Source organism: Mastomys coucha, unplaced genomic scaffold (assembly GCF_008632895.1).
Source record: "Mastomys coucha isolate ucsf_1 unplaced genomic scaffold, UCSF_Mcou_1 pScaffold22, whole genome shotgun sequence".
Classification (NCBI taxonomy): domain Eukaryota; kingdom Metazoa; phylum Chordata; class Mammalia; order Rodentia; family Muridae; genus Mastomys; species Mastomys coucha.
Window position 1 is genome coordinate 29541003 of NW_022196905.1, and position 9069 is coordinate 29550071.

Below are 9069 nucleotides of genomic sequence, written 5' to 3' on the forward strand. Positions count from 1 at the left end.
GCTCCAAACCCCCAGCGAGTTGAGTCTCTGGTTTCGGTTTCAGTGGGCACAGCAGGGCTCCCACACATTTCCTCCTGGATCTGCCGGACTGTGTTGGCAATGAGGATCTAGCAGCAGAGATTGGGTTTCACCGGCATTGACAAGGGACATGTCCAGGAGTGACTGTCGCTGCAGGATATAGGAAGGGACAGTGCCAAAACCCTCTACTCCTTCTTCCTGGTCACCATACTTCCTCTTCAGCCCTCTAGCAAACATCCTGTCCTGCGCCACAAGGCAGACCCACCACTCCGTCGAGCGCCGCCATCAGTTGGCCTTACGTAATATTTCTATTTATGACTTTTTGATTTTTTTTTTTCAAGACAGGGTTTCTCTGTATAGCCCTGGCTGTCCTGGAATTCACTATGTAAACCAGGCTGGCCTTGAACTCTCAGAGATCCACCTGCCTCAGCCTCCTGAGTTCTGGAATTAAAGGCGTGTATCACGGCACCTAGCTCTTGCACCTTTATGAAATCTCTGCCGGTTGAAGGTCATGAGCACATTTTCTGTAGTTCGGTATCTTCTAAACATACTTTGGTTCTGTCTTTCCTGCTGAGTCTTAATGTCCCTGATGTTGACTTCTGAGGACAGAGAACAACTTCACTTGCTCCTTATACAGTGGCTTGCTGTCCCTAGTCACTTCCTGCAAAGTCCATTCTTTCCCATCGTGTGCCTGCTGAGTTGTCATGAGCAAGTGCCCACACTGGCAGGGATGGACTACTCCTCCTTTGGTGTTGTAGCTTCTCCATCCAGTTCCACACTGTCCTGATTATGAAGTTTGTAAATACACCTTGAAATCTGACAGAGCACACCCCACCTTTATTGCTTCTAGAATGTCCTAGTCCCAGTCTTTTTTGTTTGTTTGTTTGTTTGTTTGTTTTCGAGACAGGGTTTCTCTGTATATCCCTGACTGTCCTGGAACTCACTCTGTAAGACCAGGCTGGCCCCGAACTCAGATATCCACCTGCCTCTGCCTCCCTGTTCATCAGCTCATTCTGCAAACTGCCCCATCCTGCCTGTATCTCCAAAGTATTTATTGCAGTAAAATATCAACAAAACTGCTAGTTTTTCCAAAGTATTTATGCTTCTGCTATACAGGGTGTTTCACTTATTTTTTTCCTCTTTAATAAAAATTATTTATTTATTTACACACTATCTCACTATGCTCACTGAGCTGGCCTTAAACTATAGTTATATGCTTACCTCTGCCTCTGCCCTCTGCCCTCTGCCCTCTGCCCTCTGCCCTCTGAATCCTGGATTAAAGGTGTGCCTCACCGAGCCAGAATAGGGTGTTGCTCCTTAGGATCCATCCACCATCCTTTTTTGAGGCAGTCTCTTGCTGGTCTGGAATTTATAAAGTAGGGTGTCTGGAGTGGCCAGTGAGCCCCAGGACCTGCCTTTGCCTCTCCAGTACCCCCAAGCTCATGCCACCACATCCAGCTCTTTTGATTCAGGTTCTGGGGTTCAAACTCAAGTTCTCATCCTTGTGAGGCACCTGCTTTGCTAATGGAGCCCTCTCTGCAGCTGGAGATTGCAAAATGTTATCTTTTTAAACATTGTTGCTAATATTAGAGTGGTAAATAAAATCAAGCATATGGTTTTAAAATCCAATAGGTTTGTTAAACTCCTAATGAATTTTCACCTCAACCCCCAACAAACTTACCCCTTCCCATGATAACAAAGCTTTATTCACCCTTGAGGGATGGAGAACAGCAGTGCCCCCCCCCACCCCTCCCCGCTTCCTTCTGTGATATCATCTTTGGCTTTTGTCAGCGCTCCCTCAGTCCATCCATTCACCTTGCCTCTTCTTTCTCTTTTTTTGCCTGGGGTTTTAGGTAATTGCACTGATGGACTCCACACACACTCTGGTCATGCTGAGGAGCAAGGCTAGAGTCCCTGCCAAGCGTGATGAGCAGAGAGGACCAACTACCTCGCCTTGTCTACAACCTTGGCACTGGAACCCCTCTTAGTCTCTCATGGATTCCTTAGGGTCTTTTTATGTCACAGCCACATGGGATTTGAATAAAGGGCTTTTTGTTGCTGTCTTTACAGGCTCTCTCCCTGGCTCACTCCCTGAGCTGTGAGCCTCGTCCAGGCTGACATTGGGCGGCAGTGGACTCAGGCATCTTTGCTTGCTAGTCTCACCCTGTGAGCTTTCAACATTTTCTCATTAGTTGTGATTATTGCCTGTGGCTTTTGCCAGATAGACAAAATGCCCCTCTTTGTTATCAGAGGGACAGTGAGTCTTTTTCTTTCTGGTCAGCTAAGACTTTTTCTTAAAAACAAAACCTGAATTTGTTTGTTTTTGTTTTTTGTTTTTCCAAATACTCTCCTTAATCTACTGAGATAGCCACATGAGCTGACTGCCAGAGTCCTTGTGGCTTTGGTAGATCACAGTCAACCTGTGGGACAGGGACAAAGACAGAGGGCCAGATCTCCACTGGCAATTTTCCTCAGGGCAGAGTTCAGAGATCTGCCCTCAAACACCCCCAGGAGCTGGGCAAGGAGAGTGGTGAGCTGGGCCCTTCTCATCTGTTAGAACCTTCTGGCTCTTCCCACTAGCTGTCTTTCTTTGGGTGTTGCATCTGTTGGAATTTGAGTTACAGAGTTAACCATCATGTGACTGCTGGGAATCAAACCCGAGTCCTCTGGAAAAGCAGCCAGTGCTCTTAACCATGGAGCTCTCTCTCTAGCCCCCCTTACTTGTGTTTCTTTAAACTTCTGAATTAGAACCTTAAAGTCCAGCACTGCAGTTATCTAAAACCTCAGGCAAAGGAAGAGAAGATGCAGGGTGAACTGGGTGGACTGAGTGATTTTTAACCACTGAGCTGTCTCTCTAGCCCCCGACCTGTGTTTCTTTAAGTTTCTGAATCTTTCTACTTGGTGTCTGTTAATCGCAGGGCTGAGCTGTAGTTCAAGAGGTTTGTGCCTTCCCTGTGGTCTGAGCCTACGCTCTGTACTGCTTTCTGATCTAAAGCAAAGGCAGCTGGGTGTGGGCACCAGGTGTACCTCAGGAAACCCTGATCTGGAATCTGTACCCTCTCCCTGCCTTCCATCTCTTCTGGTGCTTTGGGACTGCTGGCCAGCTTTCTGTCATCAAGGATTTCCTGAGTGGCTCCTCTGGAAATGAGCTGGGAACTGTTGTTGTCCTTGAAGGGACTTAGTGTGGTGTGCCAGCTGGACTCAAGCCACAGCATCTTCCACTCGTTAAGTACAAGTCCCCTCCCTGAGACCTGGTGGGCAGAGATCCAGACATCTACCCACACCAGGACTTTTTACCCCAGGCGTCAGGCCTTAGACCTCAAACTCCTTCTCTGGTTTTGCAGCATACCAGCCCTGGAGAGGAAGAGGAAGAGGAAGAGGAAGAGGAAGAGGAAGAGGAAAAGTTGGCTATGAGGTTATACAGCTGGCCTGGCAGAGCCAGTCTGCAGGCAGGGATGATGCCTGGTTCATCTAAGCTCTGTGACTCTACAGTTATAAGGTCCTGAAGGTATTAGATGATAGGGTTCTATACAAGAGAGACCCAATGGATCCTTCAACATTACTTGTCTGAGTATGATATATAGAGAGATGGGGGGCAAGAGAGCTTGGAATTCAAATGTGGTTGGGGAGGGATGTCTTCAGTTGGAGAGGGATGTCTTTGGTTGGAACTGGGTTGGGGCCGTGTACTAGCTGCTGTAGGTTCTTACCCACCACTGTGTTATTGGTGGTCTGGGTTTGAGCCTCTGTTTCCAGGGGTTTGTGCTCTTAGTCAAAGAATTGAAACAAAAGCTCATACAGACTACAAAGTGTCAGGGAAACTTTATTCACAGGAAAGCAGTATAGATCAGAAAGAAAGAACAAATGTGGGTACACACACACACACACACACACACACACACACACATACACACCACTCCAGATGAAAATCCTGAAGGAAAGCTGAGTGAAATGGCTATATTCAGAATTCTTGGGCTAGAGAGCTGATTCAGTGGTTAAGAGACTTTGCCACTTTTGCAGAGAACAGAGGTCTAATTAATTCCTAGTCCCAACACTGGGCTGCCCACAACCAGCTGGAACTCCAGCTCTAGGGAATCTGACTCCCTCTCAGGTCTTCTCAGGCATTGCACACACATGACACACACAGACATACACATAGACAAAAATAAAATACAAAAAAGTAATTTTTTTTCTGTCAAGAGGGACAAATGCCACATGGGACATAGTGCTCAGGCCACTGGTTATTATTTTGGGGCTTCCTTTCATGGGACTCAGGAGAAGGGGGAGTTGGTTGCTGAGGGGTTTAGGGTGGGCAGTTCTCCGTTTTGATCTTGCTCATTGCTCATATCTTTTCCCACAATTCATCTGACTTTGGGCATACACAAGATGGTGAGCAGCAGACTTTCCCTAAAAGCTTACTCGAAGGACACAGTCTGTGCTGCATGTATGCCCAAAACTAGTTCAGGCCAGGTTGGCCCTGCTGCATTCCTACTGGACATGCTGGGGATATGTTTAAGTAGAACTGTCCAGGTTTGAAGGTTATTAGGATAGAGAGAAACCTTTCTTATTGTTTAGAGAGCTGTGTGTGTGTGTCACTTGATGCAGGAGGGAGCCCTAGATGCGCTGTGAGAAGAGGGGAGTGTGTGAATAGGTCCTAGCATGCCAAGCGCATCTCCTGTGCTGGCTGCACCTGCCCAGCTGTTCTCTGAGCAGTGAGTTCATTCTGTCCCAGGCTCGCCCATCTGGGCATTGTGTGTATGTTGATGTGCATTGTGGGGCGACTCAGTTGCTGCTCTGAGCCTCTCTTTAGTCACTTCTGTTTAGAGTGCTCAGTCTGGGCTGTAAACTGGCCATCTGGTCTCCTCCATTTGTCCACGTTGTTATCCTCTGATTTTTGGCAGTCATCAAGGAGGCCTGCCAGCTAGATGTGGCTCACCTCCTTCTGCGTTTTGCTGTGTTGTTACTTATTCCTGTACCATTGGGCCATGCGACATTTTCATTCAATTTCAGGTATTGTTCCCAGTTAGCATTCAAGAACCCCAAAAGACCACCCAAGAGCTGACTCTGATGTAATCACACTAGGGTCTTTCATTTATAAGCTCAAGCTTGGGATTGTTCACCGCCGACCCTGATGCAGCCGGATGGTTTGGTGAAGCAGCCCTGAACCCTCAGCAGGACAGGTTTTCGTAGGACACGAGAGCAAGTGAGGGGATGTCCAGCCTGGCAAGCATCTAACTGAATGACTATTGTAAGCCCCCAGGTGGGTGCTCTGAAGCAAAACCATAAACAATCACAAATGGTCTGAAAGTACATCTGAAACAATCAGACTTGCCTTGATTGGCTGTTGATAGGGAGTAGCTAGGGAGTAACCCTGGGAATGGGCCAAGGACAAGCCATGGGTCCTTTCTGGTACTTGGGTGCAGCTTGGGTTCAGCTGCAGGTCAAGTTCTCAGGCTCTTTTTCTTTTAAGATGGAGTCTGGTCCCAAGATGGAGTAGGTTTGACCTCTCACAGGCAGACTCCTCAAAAAGGGTCTCCTAAGGCACGTTTGTCTCCTTTGGGTAGACTTATCAGGGAATTCTTAGGAGAGACCTCACTTGTGACATCCATACAGAGAGGGATTTATCTCCTCAAGGAGATGTCCCCAGAAAGAGTCTCCTCAGGAATGGTATCCTGAGGGAGGTCTTATCTCACTGGGACTTCTAGTTAGGTTGCTTGAGGCATATCTTTTCAGGGAAGTCACCTTAGAGAGGGTATCATCTGGGAATTCTCTTGGGTGGGGTGAGGGTTAGGGTTAGGGTTAGGGTTAGGGTTAGTGGGGATGCTGGAGGCAGCCACACCACGAAGGGTGATTTCTTCAGGGATTTTTCCATGGGAAGGTATTCCCCAAAGGGTAGCTTCAAGGAACTCTCCCCCCACTAGAGAGACTATACACAGTTGTTTTTAGGAAAGTTCTCCTTGAGGAAGTTTGTTTCCTGCTTATGTTTCCACGCACTGGGGAGTTTTCTGGAACACCTGAGCCTATGTGAGACATTTTACATTTAAACTACCCCCACGGTCTCCTTACAGAGGCCTGCCCATGAAGGATCATCCCAGTCAGAACTCCTGAGGGAGAGTCTCCTTAGGTCAGTCCTTGGCAGGTCTCATTTTTTCACCCTTCTGCCTTTCTCTTCTGCCTTCTGAGTGATTTCCTCAGCTCTACCCTCCAGTTCTTGTATTCTCTCTACAGCTAGCTAGCTTTTATCTTCACCCGTTTGAGTTTCTAATTTCAGCTTCTGGTCTCCCTTTAAATCTGCTCAGGAGTTTTGAACAGTCTGTATAGTCAATATTCTTTTCTAGTTATTTTTTTTAAGATTAATTAATTTATTTTATGTATATGAATACACCATTGCTCTCTTCAGACACACAAGAAGAGGGCATCAGATGCCATTACAGATGGTTGTGAGCCACCATGTGGTTGCTGGGAATTGAACTCAGGACCTCTGGAAGAGCAGTTGGTGCTCTTAACCGCCGAGCCATCTCTCCAGCTTTTCTAGTTCTTTTACATATCAAATGGACTAATTTTCTTATTCTGTGCATCCCCCATCTGTGGGTCTGGTTCTATAGTCTTGTGCTCAGATTTCTGCTTGTGGCTTCTCATAGTAAGCCCATCCACTGGACTTAATTAAGTCTGTGGGAATTTTTAAGATCAGAGTCTCAAATATTTTCCCCTGGAAACCACTTTCACTTCTGCCAGAAACCTGTGTTGTCAAGGTTTCTGTAGGCTGAGCTTTGTGTCCTGGTATTTGGGGTCACTCAGCAAGTTTGAATTGTGCCCACTCTGCTGACACAAGCTTGTGGCTGGAACTCTGTAGAGTGTCTTTGTTCTTTTTCTTCTAGTGCTCTTAGAGCCAGAGAGGAACACCCACTCTTTTGCCTTTCTGTGAGGGAGTTATTGGCTTTCTGTGGGCTCTTCTGGGGTCTCTTTGTCTCCTATTTGGCCCCATCTGGGGACCATAGAAATCAAGAACAACCTCTAGAAAACCTAGGAACTGCAGGGAGAGCTAAGGGACGGGGGCAGTTCAGCAATGACAGCCATCAGATTAGGAAATCATGACAGAATCATGAAGGGCACAGGAACCTCTCCAGTGAGGGTACACATACCCAGAGGAGTCCTTTTAGTATCTTCTGCACAGGCCAGACAGGTGTCAAGTGTTCCTGTGTGGTGAGCTAATGTGGACACAATGGCTCTTACAAGTGCCAGCTCCCCAATGTCTATCTTGAATCCCATGTGGACCAGAGCCCTCTAGAAATGGCCCTATAGTAGCTATCAACGGAGGAGAAGAGGTGTTTACTGTAAACTCAACAAGAAGTATGTGCTCTTTGATGGATCTGGATCAAAATACACACACACACACACACACACACACTAGTGCATTCCACAAATATGCACACACCATGTACTCTGGCACACACTCATGAATGTGCACACACAGGCACTTATTCTTGTATATAATACATATACATACAAGCACACATTGTGCGTACACACTCGTAGCTGGGAGGGACATTTGAGACATTTGAATGCCTCTCTTATATGGTGTTCTTGCATCTGTGTTGCACTGACTTAACAGCTTCATGTGAGCCTGCAAATCTGAATAGCCATGCCTTGGGATCCACAAGTCCAGGACCCTCCACAGAGACCAAAATCCACAGACCTAAGCCCTCTCTAGAGATGGTGTCTATGATGGCTATTTCTAGTTGTCAACTTGACTATATCTGGAATTAAGTACAGTCCAGAAATGGAAAGCATACCTGTGATCAAGATCTTGGAGCTGGAAGACACAGGCATTTGATCCAGATCTTGAGGTGGGAGGATACAAGCTGTGGATCCTGATCTTGAGGCAGAGTGGCCATGAAAAGCTTAGGCCCAGGCAAGGTGGTATATTCCTTGAATCCCAGGAGGCAGAGGCGAGCAGATCTCTGAGTTGAAGGCCAGCCTAGGACAGAGCAAGTTCCAAGTAAAGAACAGCTTAGGTCCAGGTGGCACACACCTTTAATCTTGGCCACACCTTCTACTGGAGGCCTACAGAGGGACACTGGGAGAAGGAATATCTTCTTCGCCTGCTTTCACTTACCTGCCAACACATCTGTTGGAACCTTCTCCTTCAGGATTCCGGCTTATACAGAAGGCCAGCTGAAACACCCAGCCTTGTGGGACTAAGCATCTACTAGATTAGTGTACTTCCATTCACAGCTGCCCATTGTTGTGTTAGTTGGACTGCAGGCTGTAAGTCATTCCAATAATTTCCCTTAATATATAGAGACATTCCCTAAGTTCTGTGTCTCTAGAGAACTCTGACTAATGCAGCGTCATGTTTGCATAAACCTGCATCCATCTCCCATAGCCTCTAAGCCATCTCAAAAGGGGACCTGAGGGGACACCAGCACTGAGTAAATAAACAGTGACGCTACGATTTAGTGACAACTGGGGACATCATGTTTGACATGGAAGTATATATCTTATTTCTATAACGTTTTTATGTTAGGGTACACTGTGGAATTGTGTCTTTGTCCTTCCTTACCTACCTAAGGCATTCTCTCATGGCTTTAATAAAAATCTGATGGCCAGTTAGCTGAGCACGAAGTGGAAGGTGGGACTTCCTGGGAGGGAGAAAGAAACTCTGGGAAGAAGAAGGAGGAGGTGGGGAAGAAGAAGAAAAAGAAGAAGAGGAAGAGGAAGAGGGAAGGAAGGCAGGCCAATTTGCTAGGAGACACGGGAGGAGACAGCTGTGATCACAGGCCTGAAAGGTCTAGCTAGCCAGTTAGCTGGAAGGGGCTAGGTGGTCAGGTTAACTTAGATGAGCTAGTTGAGAGTCTCTCCAGCTAAGGCCCAAGGCCTTGACATATTAAAAGGTCTCTGTGTCGTTCTATGGGAATAAGTTGGTTAAGGACCATTGCCGTTATATTAATATCAAGCATTAATTAACATATACAGAATATTAATACTCTTTTTTCTTTATTATTAGATATTTTCTTTATTTACATGTAAATTTCTCCATTCCCAGTTTCCCCT

At 46.6% G+C, this 9069-nt stretch overlaps 1 pseudogene; it reads right to left on the bottom strand.

Annotated features, from left to right (window-relative positions):
* LOC116070748 overlaps positions 1-268 on the bottom strand; it is a 9379-nt pseudogene extending 9111 nt beyond the window's left edge.
* Between the last annotated feature and the right edge of the window lie 8801 nt (positions 269-9069).